Here is a 13,384-nt window from a genome sequence, read left to right on the forward strand (position 1 = left end):
TTTTTTTTCATTTTTAGATGGATTCTCATTAACAACAAAAATAGTTTATTCTTGTACAGAATGAGTACTTAGTTACTTAACAGTTTATAACCCTTTCTGACAACTGGCCAGTCAAGTTTCTAGTTAGAGTACTAATCGATTCAATCTCATTCATTTACTCATTCATTCATTTTTTTCAACTATCTGTCAAATACAAACTGTAGCACCATGGAACACAAAATAATATATAACATCTATAGTCCCTGTTTTGAAGATATGAACATTCAGATTGGGGAGGTAGAAAATACAGATTATAAATTACCATGTGACTTTCAAATTTTGAAAAAGTCTACTTTGAGTTTTGGCATGTTGAGGATACTTAGTAGATATTTAATAAGCGTATGTGATGTACGGATTTAAAACAGATCTAGCTGGCTAATGTTTGGTTGCCATATTGCAGGAGGGGCAATACCAAATATAGAGAAAGTGGTTGTAATTATCCATAACTATAGCTCAGAGACGCTGACTGACATGCGTACAGTTGACTTGCTTATGAGCAACAAAACCAAACTTTGAACCCTTATCTGCTTAACTGCAGAGTCTCTCCATTCACTGTCACAAAGCCATGTTGAATTACAAGACGGAATGTGATAATTACTCTAGTGGATCAGAGGAGGTAAAGATCACTTCCAGCTGGGATGACCAAAGAGGACATCATTACGGAGGAGTGGCATTTGAACAGGCCTTTGAAGAATGGGCACAGGAACAAAGCAAATACTACAGATGGGTTAGCAATGGGGAAACCTTATGACTCTCGAAAACAAGTTGCCAAGAAGACGAAGGACATTGCTTTCAGTGAAATGGATGCTGCAAATAACAGCACTATTTAAAGAATTGCCAAACAGGCTCCTCATTAGAAATGGAATCCAGTAATGGATTTATATTTCAGATTTCAAATGAAAGTCAGTTAAATTATCTGGATCCCAATGAAGATGCCTCTAAGGAAGTGTTTTTTGGGGTTTTTTTTGCAATACTTTCATTATTTTTTCTTTTTCAGAAAATGCTATAAGTAACTGATTCAATGTATAGCAGTTCTATGACCTCTGTATATGTGATTTTTCTCAGAGCACAAAGCATATCTAGGTATTTACATATCTATATGCCTATCTATATCTGTATAGAAACCAGTTATTTGCATTTAACTGGCTAGCCTAAGCTCTAAATTTAGTTTCAAGAGAGCTTTTGTGTTGCCACATATTTTTCAACCTTTTCTTTTCCATCAGTGTTTGAAGGAAGACTAATTCTCAAACCAGTTTACTCAACATATAATGAGAAAGTAAATATATACTAAGCATATGATAAATAAAAGTTTTGAGGATTATTCACTCATGTATCTGCTTCCATATTTCAACTATTGAACAAGATATAGAGATTGGAATATTAGATAATAATTCACCAATAAAAAGGCATTTTTGTGGTATTTAAATGCCTTTGATTAGGTTTACGTATTTCCCACCTTTCTAGCCTATAATTCAGACTGCATTCAAAGCAAGATTTTGGCAATGCATATCAAATACGTATAGATGATATGTAATATGTTATGAATACATAGTGTGTGTGTGCACATGCATGTAAACAAGTTAAGGGAACATGAGAACTTAAAAGAATGAAACAATACTTATTTTTTCCTGACTTCAAGCCTTTTTTTTCTTCCTATCAACATTTCTCCCCTAATTTTCCTCTCAAACAAGAAAAGAGAACAGAAAGGGAGAAGTGTTTGGTTTGAATGTAAGGTGAGAAGAAATCAAATATGATTTTTCTCCTAATTTTTGCAAAGGCTACAAATGGAATAGAATTGCCCTGGATGGGATTCTGTCCTGCCGTTGCTGCTGCCAGGTAATTCAGGGGGAAATGGAGGTCGTGGGAGTCCCAGACTCTTTCATTTTCCATCTTACACTTTCTCGTGTGTCCTAAAAATAGTATGTTTTGGTAGACACTTATTTTGATTCCAGTCTATTTCGAATTCAGCTGAATTTATTAGTTTTTTTTTTAATGATTTGAATAAAACTGAACCTCACTTCCAGCAAACAATGCAATGCTTTGATCGTTTTAATTCTGATTCTGGTATTAGGCTGGGATATTTAAGCTCATTTTGGTTAAAACAGTTTATGGTCAAATTAGCTCACCTTCTTAAGAAATATTTACTGAGCATTGATCATATTCGTTAGTGCTGATACTTGTTTAGATTAAATATTAACAAGTTTTCTCACCTTGATAGCTTATACTTTCTGTTGAGAATAAGATTAAATTCTCAGAAAGTTAACCAATATAAGGTCTTACGTACATTATAAATGCTAAATGAGTAATAGGCATAAAAAGTCCTTTGGAAGTTCAGAGACCAGGAATTTACATAAATTCTGTCTTTGTAACTAGATAGTATAAGCACCACTTCCTAATGGGAGCAATCTCTCAAGATGAATTTGCTTTTGGGAACATTCTTAGCAGATGCAAGTTGAAAACCACTGCTCCAGGCAATGAAAATAAATCAAAAAATTTGAGCTGATAATTACTTAACAAAAAGAAGATAAAAGTGGAACAATGGGTAGATTGCAATAAAATTATCCAACTTATACCATGTAAAAATTAAGGATGAACATTCTTTAGTATTTTCAAAACCAGTCGTGGAATTGAGTGCTTGTATTTCAAGAAAAGGGACTATGAATAAATACCAAGAAATTACAAAAACATTTTTAAATTCAACTTATTGAGGTGACTGGCTAATAAAGTTATATAGGTTTCAAGTGTACAATTTTAATGAAATTATATAGGTTTCAAGCGTGCAATTCTATGATACACCATCTGTATGTTTCATGGTGTGTTTACCACCCAGAGTGAGATCTTCCCTCACCATATACTTAATCCCCTTTTCCTTTTGCTCCCCACACCCCCCTTCCCTCTGGTTACCACCACACGATCGTCTGTGTCTATGAGTTGTTTGTGTATTTGTTTTTTCGGTTCATTTATTGCTTTCCATTTTGTATATCACATATCAGCAAAATCATGATTCTTGACTTTTTCTGTCTGACTCATTTTGCTTCTCGGGGTCTTCTCAAGGTCCGTCCATGCTGTCGCCAAGGCAGCATTTCATCTTTCCTGTGGCTGAATAGCAGCCGCTGCACGGAGACAGGGTGTCCCCACATATGTATATATACTGTAACAGTGGATAGCCCAGTTTTGAAAATGAAGTGTATTTTAATGAACACTGCCTTCGTAATTATTCAAAGTGTGTGTATACCTTTTTGAGGAAATGTTTATGTACCTATATATGTGCCGTATCTTCTTGATCCAGTCATCTATGGAGGGACACTTTGGTTGTTTCCATGTCTTTTCCATCGTGAATAACATTGCAATGAACACAGTGGTACATATATCTTTATGAATAAATGTTTTTACATTTTTCAGGTAAATACCCCAAAAAGGGGTTTCTGGGTATTTTGGTAACTCTTTTCTTAATTTTTTGAGGAATCCCATATTATTTTCCATGGTGACTGTACCAGTTTACATTCCCACCAGCATGCAATGAGGCCTCCTTTCTCTCCCCTCCTCTCCAGCACTTGGTACCACCTGCCTTGTTGATAACAGCCACTCTAACAGGGGGGAGGTGGTATCTCATTGTAGTTATGATTTGCATCTACATCTTAAGACTGGAGCTTGGACACTGTGTTAACCTAATAGTCCTTGAGTCTTTCCATTTTTCTTAGGCACCGTCTGTATAATCATCTGTTTGAGTAGCAGTAGGTGTAGTAAAAAGTTAAGTTGGTTAACATTCAGAAGAGGTGAATTGTTTCAAGGTAGTCCATCTACTGGCTCAGTGAGCTTGGAAATGTATTTCAAATCATATAATCTCAGTTTTATCAGCAACAACTTGTAAAATAGTGATGGTTAGCTAACCCACTTTCCAGAAGTGTTGTGAGGGTTCTGTAAGAAGTAAGTGAGGGGGCTCTAAAAATGGTGAAATCCAAATTTGAAACATTGTCATTGCTATTATATTACCTGCCTTGTTCTATGATATAGTTTTTTCTTAATGTTCATTGGTTCGAGAATATATCAAATTCTACCTTTTAATAAATTTCTTATAGATACAATTTATTTTTCTTTATTCTCTTATAATATTGATAAATGCAATTTGATATATTTGATACATATATATATCTGATATATACATTTATTATTTTAATATGTGATGAGGAAAGGTGAAGGGGTATTAAAATAATTATAAAATCAGTCAATAGAAAAAAATGGAATTGTGGACAAAATAATGAGAAAATAAAATAAATAAATTATCAGAATGTAATATGTGAGCTTTTTAATGGTTTATTGAGCACTGGACTACAAAACCATGTTATTTATTAAAATCTAAGTATATGGAAGTGGTTGTAGAACACGCGTCTTAAGATTTCAAAGCTATTTTTACATTTAAATCTTACTATTGATTCCACAATAAAGTGACACATGGCTGGAATATTTTTGACTAAGCAAACATAAATTTGTCTGAAAAATTTAATTTGGGCCACATTGACATTCCATTGTCAGTGTCCGTGTACTGTAAATTCAGTTTTCAAATGAAATTTTGGCCACCCAAAAAACTTAGGTAATGGGATGGATACCATCTCCTCCTCAGAGTGATTTGTTTATTGCTTCTTAAGCTACTTGGGCCCGGACAGTAATTTGAAAATGTTATTCACCTCTGATTTGAAAAACAGTGGAGTTTTTTCTTAATTTGCTGTTGCCTAACTCACTGACTGCTTCTCATAGACAAAGCCAAGAAATTTCCACCAATTTAATCAGAGCAATGCTTTGGGTTTTAGAATCAGACTTCAAAAGGTCAGATTCTAGCTGTACCATGTCACACCTGGGATATGCTGCTTAATCTCTAAGTTTCAGGCTTCTGCTCTGTGAAATAGAAATTCTATCATTTTCTTCTGAATTTCTTGTAAAGATGACCTGGGATATGTCTAGCACTAATGAACTAGCTTGATGACTGCCCTGCGTTGAATGCTTAGTAATTATTAGTATTGCTCTCCATTCATTTATTCATTAGCTATTTATCTGTCAGGTGCTGTGCTGGGAAGTGAGGATGTAAGGATGGATTGGACACATTTTCTGCCCTAAGGAATATTCTGTCACCCACTGACAGAGAGATGAGACAGACCAAAGAGCAGGTAATTGTAGTGCAGTGTAATGGGTATGCTGAAGAGTAAGTAGAAAGAGCAAATGAAGGACATAAAAATATACAACTAAGGTTTCAGAGAAGAAAGCTGTTTGCCCACTGGTTTAATCTTTCAGTCACTTAACAAGTATTATTTAATGCCTACTATATATTAGTTATAGTCCTAGAGACTGGAAACATTATGGTGAGAAGAAAAATAGATGTTGTTTGTTCTATGGGGACAGGTATCATCTTATGGGAGAGGACCATATGCAAATAATTACCGTAATCAATATAAAATTACATGCAATAGCTGTTACTCAGTAACCCAGTGCATCTCAAATGGGGGTGATGTTGCTCCTCCTGGGGATAACTGGCAATGTCTAAAGATAGTTTGTATTGTCACAAGGGGGAAGTGCTACTGGCGTCTCACGGGCAGAGGCCAGGGTGCTGCCTTACACCCTGTATGCACAGAATAGGTCCCATGACAGAGAATTACTTGGGCCAAAATGCCCACGGGGTCGCGGTTGAGAAACCCTGAAGTCATTTCACCACTCCTTAGGGAACGTAAAACCATGATGGCAGGGGTTGCACCTCTTTTTTCACTGACATATACCCAATGTGTAGAAATGTGCTGGTCACATAACAGATACTCACTAAATATCTTTAGGGTGAATTAATTGGTGGTGAGTGATTACCAAAAAAAAAAAAAAAAAAGGAAAGGAAAAAAAAAGAAAAGAAATAGCTGGGCTTAGAGGAAGCAAGTTATGTTAAGGAACTGAAAGCAGGCTCGTGAGTCTAGAATCAAAGCAAGCAGGAGGATGGGTCTGTCGAGAAAACCAATGAAAATGGGCTTGTAGATATTCTAAATCTATTGCAAGTCTCAGTCACTTTATATGTAAAACCTAAATTGTTCCTCCTGAAATTTCATGCAGTGTCTTTTTTATTTTAATCTCATTGGAGAACACATTATACATGTTTAAGTAAATTCAGTTATTTTCCTGAGTCTAAAATGAACTCAGCCTATATTTTTGTCTTGGCTGATTTCTGTTTTCTAAGTTCTCCGAATCAAGAGCACCAGGGAAGAATCATTTAATAACTTAGACAAATTTGTATGTAAGAAAAGGTACTTCTGGGAGGGACTGGATTCCTCAGAGCAGTAGTTCTTGAGGGAGTGTTTGTGGAGTGGGCGGGGTGCTGGTGCAAAAACAGATGGTTATTTCAAAAAAGCTGCATCGCCATCTATTTCTGCCATTCGCATCCAACAGAAAAGTAGAACATTACTTTCCAAGACAACATGATTGGACTCCCTAGGCTAGGCCATGTCTCCTTTACCCTGCCAGCTCCCTGTCTATCATTTCTCAATGACACCTACATTGTAAACATCTTCTATTCCCCTTTACCGATGGGCAAAGGATTCAAAAGTGTGTAAGTTAAATAGTAAAAATAATCCTGATGATTACATTTGTGAAAATCTCTATGTATATTATGGATCAGCAAAATCAGCAATACATTAGAAGTTCTCTCTCTCTCTCTCTCTCTCTCTCTCTCTCTCTCTGTTAAATTGTTATACTCTAAGAAGGTCACTGCACCTGTGATTACTGGAAATGCAATTTCTCTTCATCTGGAAGGTATTGTGCCCCATTGCTTACTATGTACACACGCGCGCGCACACACACACACAGATATTTTGCCAACACCTTCTCCCAAGAGTACTGTAGTAACTAGCAGCATTTAAAGGCAAAAAAAAGTCTGACATTACATGGGGAGAGTGGAAGTGAGGAAGTAAAGGGAGAGAAGAGAGGAATGACGCCCAGTGTTCATATCTATCCATCTCAGGATCCATTCTATTATCTGAAAAAGGAAGAGTTTGGCTAAGAAACAGGCATAATTAATAAACCATTTAAGTATTTTGACCAGTTTAAATCAAATCATTCATGTGATATCCAATATTCTTATTTTTGAAATTTTACTGTATATTTTGTATAATTTGCTATATAGTTTGTATAATTGTATTATGTACCTAAATATATGATGCCATTTTAACTAGATTTAATTACTTTAAGTCCAATTTGTAGGCTTGTGTGATCTGTTTTGTTGTTGTTTTGTTTTGTGTGTTTTTTCCTGAATATACCACCCTCCTTTCTAACCCTGGTTTAACTGGAAAACCTAGATGGCACAAACTGAAATTTTAGAAAAAATAGCTGAAACCTAGCAAAAGCACTCCTAGAATTTTATTCCATTTTCTAATGGAGAAGTGGAAATCCATCTCACTCTGTCATCTACCTTATAGCTTTTCTGGTACAGGTGAAAAGTTTCATCCTGCTGGTGGATGAAGGGACTTCTAGAGTAATTCTGCCTACATCACACCTTTTATTAAAGTAGACTGTGTGAAGAACGGGAGCCATGAGCTGGGGTTTGAGCAATCCTAGCTCCCATGTAGGGCCATGATTCTCATCTACATGTGAACATCAGAATCACTTTGGGGGCCTTTTCAGAATGCCTATGCCTTAGACCCATTCATGGATATTTTGCTTTAGTAGGTCCAGAGTGGGGCCTTGGCATGTGTACTTTTGAAAAGGCCTCCGGGTAAGCCCAACATGCTTTTTGGATTAGAAATCAGCAATCCAAGGTTTTCTTCTCACAGTCATGCTATAAGGGCCCCTCAGATTTGGAGAGTTCACTATTGGACAGAATGTTAAGAGACTGCATTCTTCAAAATGGTGACCTACCACCCTATGAGCTTTGGATGGAGACTAATTTAACTTGCCCTGCCTTTCTTCCCATGTTTTTACCTATGATTCACACCTTATACAAAATCAAAGCCCTAAGTATTTAGTAATCAGGTAAAATATTCTATTTAAATAATAAGTCCTAATATTCCCTCAGAATCATTCTCAAAACAGAAACTGAACCACACAGTTAAGTCCTATAAGATTTGGCAAATAAGTAAATTCATTTGCATGCTGATTGTGATAAACACCTTAGGACAACCTGATGGTCTGTGATCTGAATTTTGTCAAAATCTCCAACTACATGTCCAGCCCTCCCCCTGCCTCACAGTCTCTGTAACACTTCAGTGATAGTAATTTTCTTCCTACATCATGCTATTCTGTGTCTGGGTTTGCGGTTACGCCGTTTCCTTTGGGAGCTTTCTCCTCATATCCCCGCATTTTTGCCGATTCTAGTTCCAGTTCATTCTTACCTGTCCTTGTAGAGCCCACCAGGTTCTCACCTTCTCCCTGGTTCCAGTCAGAGACGATGACTGAAAGCCATGTTCCTGTAATCCCCTGTGCATCTCTCCATCAGCATCTATCATTACTCTTACTATTATTTTTCCTATTATGTGTTTGTCTAACCCACTAGATCAGCAATTGTAAGCCGTGTGCCATAACAGGCACACTGGTGGGCCTCAAGAATTTTTAAAACGTGCAGTACCTCACTATTGAGTCATTGAAATTGACCTCTTTTAGATTGTCAAAGAAAAAAAAAATGACAACAGCCAACACAACAGTAGCCATCCAGTGTGAATGAATCAAAATTATACCTATTTTTTGTCAGGTTGGCAAAAAATATATTTTTAGGTGTACTGCAGAATTTTAGTTACTAGTTTGTGTGCCATGAGATGAAAATGACTGCACTAGATGATAGGCACCTTGAAACAGAAACACAGTTTTATTATTCTCGGCAATTTGAGGACAACTTATACAATAACTCTCACATAACCAGACACCTTATATATTAAATTAACTAATTTTAAAAGTATTTCTGCATGTGGAGAAAAAGTAAGTATATGTAGGAGAGGTTTTAAATCTTTCTTCAAAGCAAAAGTTACAAACTCTTGACATGCGCTCTCCAACCCACTGCAGCTCACCCTGGTCCATGTATTTAATTTACAGTGTCAGATTGCTATAGGAGTTTGAATTTTAGACATCTGTGTAAAGCATAAAAAATATATATTTTAGGTAATGAGTGCAGAGAAAAACTTAATTTTGGAAATTGCTTCTAAATATCTAATTTCTGTTTCTTTTGTCATGGATTATTATTATACATCATACATAAAAGTTATATTTATTTTTATATTTATTTGTCCTTGCTCGTACTTAAAAGAATACACATTGACATGATTATTTGTGCAATACAAATACTACTTATTCACCACAGCGATGTGCTTTGCTTTTATGCGGTTATGGAATATCTAATAAAAGTGTTTCAAGATATATTTATAACCTAATTTATACTGCTTTTCTGGTCTCTTAGTCATAAGCTGAAGACATAACTTTGCAGATGGGAAAGAAGATATAAGAGCTCTATATGGCTTGGAAAAACTTGCTATTTAAAGCCATTCTCATACATCAATATATTTTTTAAGAGTTTTCAGTTCAAAAAATATTTTTAAGTTTTCTTGAACTTTTAACTTGTCTAGTTTTTGTAAAACGAAACAGAAATGATTATATATTTATACAGATATTTTCACATTGTCTAAATTTCAATTCCTGATCAAGGGGTGTGTGTGTGTGTGTGTGTGTGTGTGTGTGTGTGGATTGCTTGGAAAAATGTGAGGAGAAATTGGCCAGAGGAAAAGGGCTCAGTTTCAAAATACAAATGCTGTGTAATTTGATCCAATAATACATGAGGTTTTGAGGAGGAACTTAGGTGAACTGGATCTCATATTTTACATGGAATGTTCTTGAGAATCATGAGACAACAATTTAAAATATTTCTACTTGACTCACTGAAACATCAGTAAATAGCACAGAGTAGTTTTCTCTTTGGTGCCTGAATATAATTTGGTGACTCCTAGAATTGGAATGTGTTGAAATAGAATTGTTTTTCTTAAAATGTGAAACAGTATGTGCACTAGCGAGTCATAGAGATGAATGGAAGGCTCTCCAGGGTATAATAAAAAGTTGTGGGGATGAAGTATCTGCCTGAAAAATAGAAATAGTCCCTTGTTATCCTTGTTTCATGTTAGCCAGGCAAACAAACATCATTTAAAGGAAAGTCTGACCAAAGAAGTGACTGATGCCTGGCCTTAGGATGCCCGCATCTTCATGTGTGAGAGTGCAGATAGGAATCATCTCCTCTGGACTATGTTGCAGCTCAACTCATTTCTTCCCCAGTGTTTCCTGAGCACTTACAACATGTCAGAACTGATAAGCAGGCAGAATTGACCCTGCCTTCATGGAGCTTACAGTCTGGTGGCCAGGCGAGACAGGTTATTCAATACTCACACACAAAAGTAACTATCGGCTGTCACAGTTGCCGGGGAGTGGAGAGGAATAAACAGGGTAGCGGGGGAAGGCCTGTCTGAGAAAGTGAAGCATCCGTTGAAATTTGGAGGGTGGATAGAGGTTAATCAGGAGAGAAGAAAGGGAGGAGAGCTGTGCGGTGTCTTTGTTACAGAGACCCATCCGCAGGAAAGGTAAATCCACACCTAGAGAGCGCACGTGCACACTTCAGACGGTTCTTGGTGTCTGCGGTGGGTGGAGGGGAAATGCATTTGTTGGGTGGAGCTTCAGATGATGAAGAATGAGATTGCTAACATCAGGACATAGGGGAACTTGTTTTATCTGTTACTACACAGGCTCAGCTGCGAGTAAAAGACAGGGCTGCATTCCTGCCTTGGAGAGCCCCTGCCTCCCTTCAGAACCCCAAATATAAGGCCGTATAATCCAGTGGAAAAACAGGTGGACTCAGGGTCTGCAAACTTGAGTTTTAGTGCTGTCTTTCTAGCACTTAGAAGTTATGTAACTGGTCATATAGCCATTCTACCTTCCCTTTCCTGAGTAAAACCTTCTTCGGAACTTTTATAAGAGTGACAATAAGCCATTAGGGAACATGCTGTAAGAATTTTAAGATGTGGCAGAAACATAAAGCATTACGGTTGCCGTCCCGCGCGGCGTAACGATGGGGATGCATTCCGAGGAAGGTGTCCTTAGGCGAGTTTGCTGCGCCAACGTCGTAAGCTGTGCTTCCACAAACCTAGGTGACATATCCTACTGCTACAGTTTCACGTGCTGTACCCTTATGCAGCTGGCTCAGCCATGGGCTTGTGTACACGAGCATCACAGCAAGCACGTGAGTAATGTGTTGCGCTCGGATGTTACAGCAGCTACAATAGAAATTCTCAGCTCCAGTATAATCTTTTCCCATCGCCTTTTCTCCCTTCCCTGCCCTCTTCCACCCATTCCCCTCCACCCCTGAAACCACCACAACGTTGTCCACGCCCATAGTTCTCTCTTTTTCTCTTTTTTGCTGAATCCCTCCACCCCTAAACACCATCCCCTCCCCCCGAGCTGTCAGCCTGCTCTGTCTATGAGTCTGTCTCGATTTTGCTCGGTAGTTCAGTCGGAGAAAGACAAGTACCACAGGGTTTCACTCATATGTGGAACTCAATGAGCAAACCGCACTATCAGCTCCGTTACAACCTTACGGGACCACTGTGGTAAATTTGGCCCTTTCTCGGCCGAAATGTCCTTGTGCGGTGCCTGACTCTGTTATACTAGGTGTTAAGGACTGAGAGAATTGACGCGATGGGGGGAGACACCTGATAGCTTAGTCTTCAGAGGGTCAGTAAGATGGGGCTTCGGGAACTGGGCCTTCGAGTGCCAGGGACCCAGACCAAATCCCTGCCTTGGTCCCTTACAGTCTATGTGATGCTAGAAAGTTACTTAATCTTCTTAAATGTCCATTTCCTTATCTACAAAAATAGATATAATTATAGGTTTTAACTCGTGTGTGTAAGTGTCCTAGGATGCTGTCCGAAGCTAAGCGAAGCCCATGGTCTATTCTAGTGCATTTCCTTTAGTTACTGTGTTCTACCTTTCAGATATTTACCTGTCATACTTCTACAGTCAATTATGTGTTACAAAAATCTGCAAAGTGTATGTGATTATCCCATTTTATAGAAAGATCACATGGTTACATGAAGGAGAATCTCAGGCTCAACCCTCTGCAATAGCCGAACCAGGGTGATAGCTGATAGCTTCCAAGAAACAGTGTGACTTTTACTTTTCACTCCTGATTTTTCTAACCTTCCCACCTTATCTAAAAATGTAACACCAACTCACTGCCCCCTTTTCCCTGCTTTATTTCTCTTCATATCACTTACCACCGTATTACATACTACATATTTGTTTATAAATTTGTTTATTACTTTTGGAAGTATGCTGGGCCTCTACAAGTTGCTTAAGAACACTTCTAGAACCATCCCACTGGGCACGTTCCAACTGTCACTTGGAGAAAAAGGATCACTTTGCAGTGATCTTTTGGCAGAAAACCAGTCGTATCATTCTGTTCAATAGAAGCTTTGTGGGGAAAAGCCTTATCAAATTCCTTGGACGTGAAGCTACCGTTGGAACTGCAGTAGTCCCCAGTTATCTACAGGGCATAAGTTCCCAGACCCCCAGTGGATGCCTGGAACGCGGATACTGCTTAACCCTTGCCAACTTCTTCAGCTCTGCCATAAATGTGGCAGAGGCTTCTTGATCAACAGACTCAACTTCTCCCTAATTTTACATTTTTCAGTCCAAACCCATTCTTGAATTTGTGTAGCCATCTCTTACTTGCAGTAAATGGCTCGGTGTGACTTGTTTCAGTAGATCCTTTGCTGGTTTCTTCATATAGACTCAGTGTTCTCCGATGCAACACACTGAGGTCAGTTGAAACCGCTTTCTGTTCATGCCTGCCACTCCCAAATTCAGTTCTTCTTCCATCTTAACTAAGCATTTACCACACATTGTGGTCATAACTTTTGTAGTTTGAGGTGCAGCAGTGAAACTAGCACGAATTTCTTATTCCTGCTTTATAATTTCATGGATAGAACATTTATTCTTACTGTAGATCTTAGCAACCTCAGCTTATGATTTTTTCATTTATTAAGTCAAAAGCTTTTATCTTTTTTACTTAAAGGAGATACTTTATGTCTTCTCCTTGGCACTTCCTAATTTCCAGTATCACTACTCTTGTACTTTGGGGCCATTATTAAGTAAAATAAGAGTAACTTGAACACAAGCACTGTGATACCACAATAATCGATCTCATAACCAAGACAGCTACTAAGTGACTAATACCGTGTGGACATGCTGGACAAAGGGTGATTCACATTGTGAGTGGGATAGACAGGATACGTCTGAAATTTCATCACACAACTCAGAACAGCATGCAATTTAAATCTTATTAATTATTTCTGTA

At 37.8% G+C, this 13,384-nt stretch overlaps 1 long non-coding RNA gene across 6 annotated transcripts in view; it reads left to right on the forward strand.

The window, feature by feature from the left end:
- Positions 1-13,384, forward strand: part of LOC148092953 (uncharacterized) — a 305,626-nt gene that overhangs the window by 181,018 nt on the left and 111,224 nt on the right. The window lies entirely within an intron of this gene.

This window comes from Miniopterus natalensis, chromosome 6 (assembly GCF_054644295.1).
Source record: "Miniopterus natalensis isolate mMinNat1 chromosome 6, mMinNat1.hap1, whole genome shotgun sequence".
Taxonomy (NCBI): Eukaryota; Metazoa; Chordata; class Mammalia; order Chiroptera; family Miniopteridae; genus Miniopterus; species Miniopterus natalensis.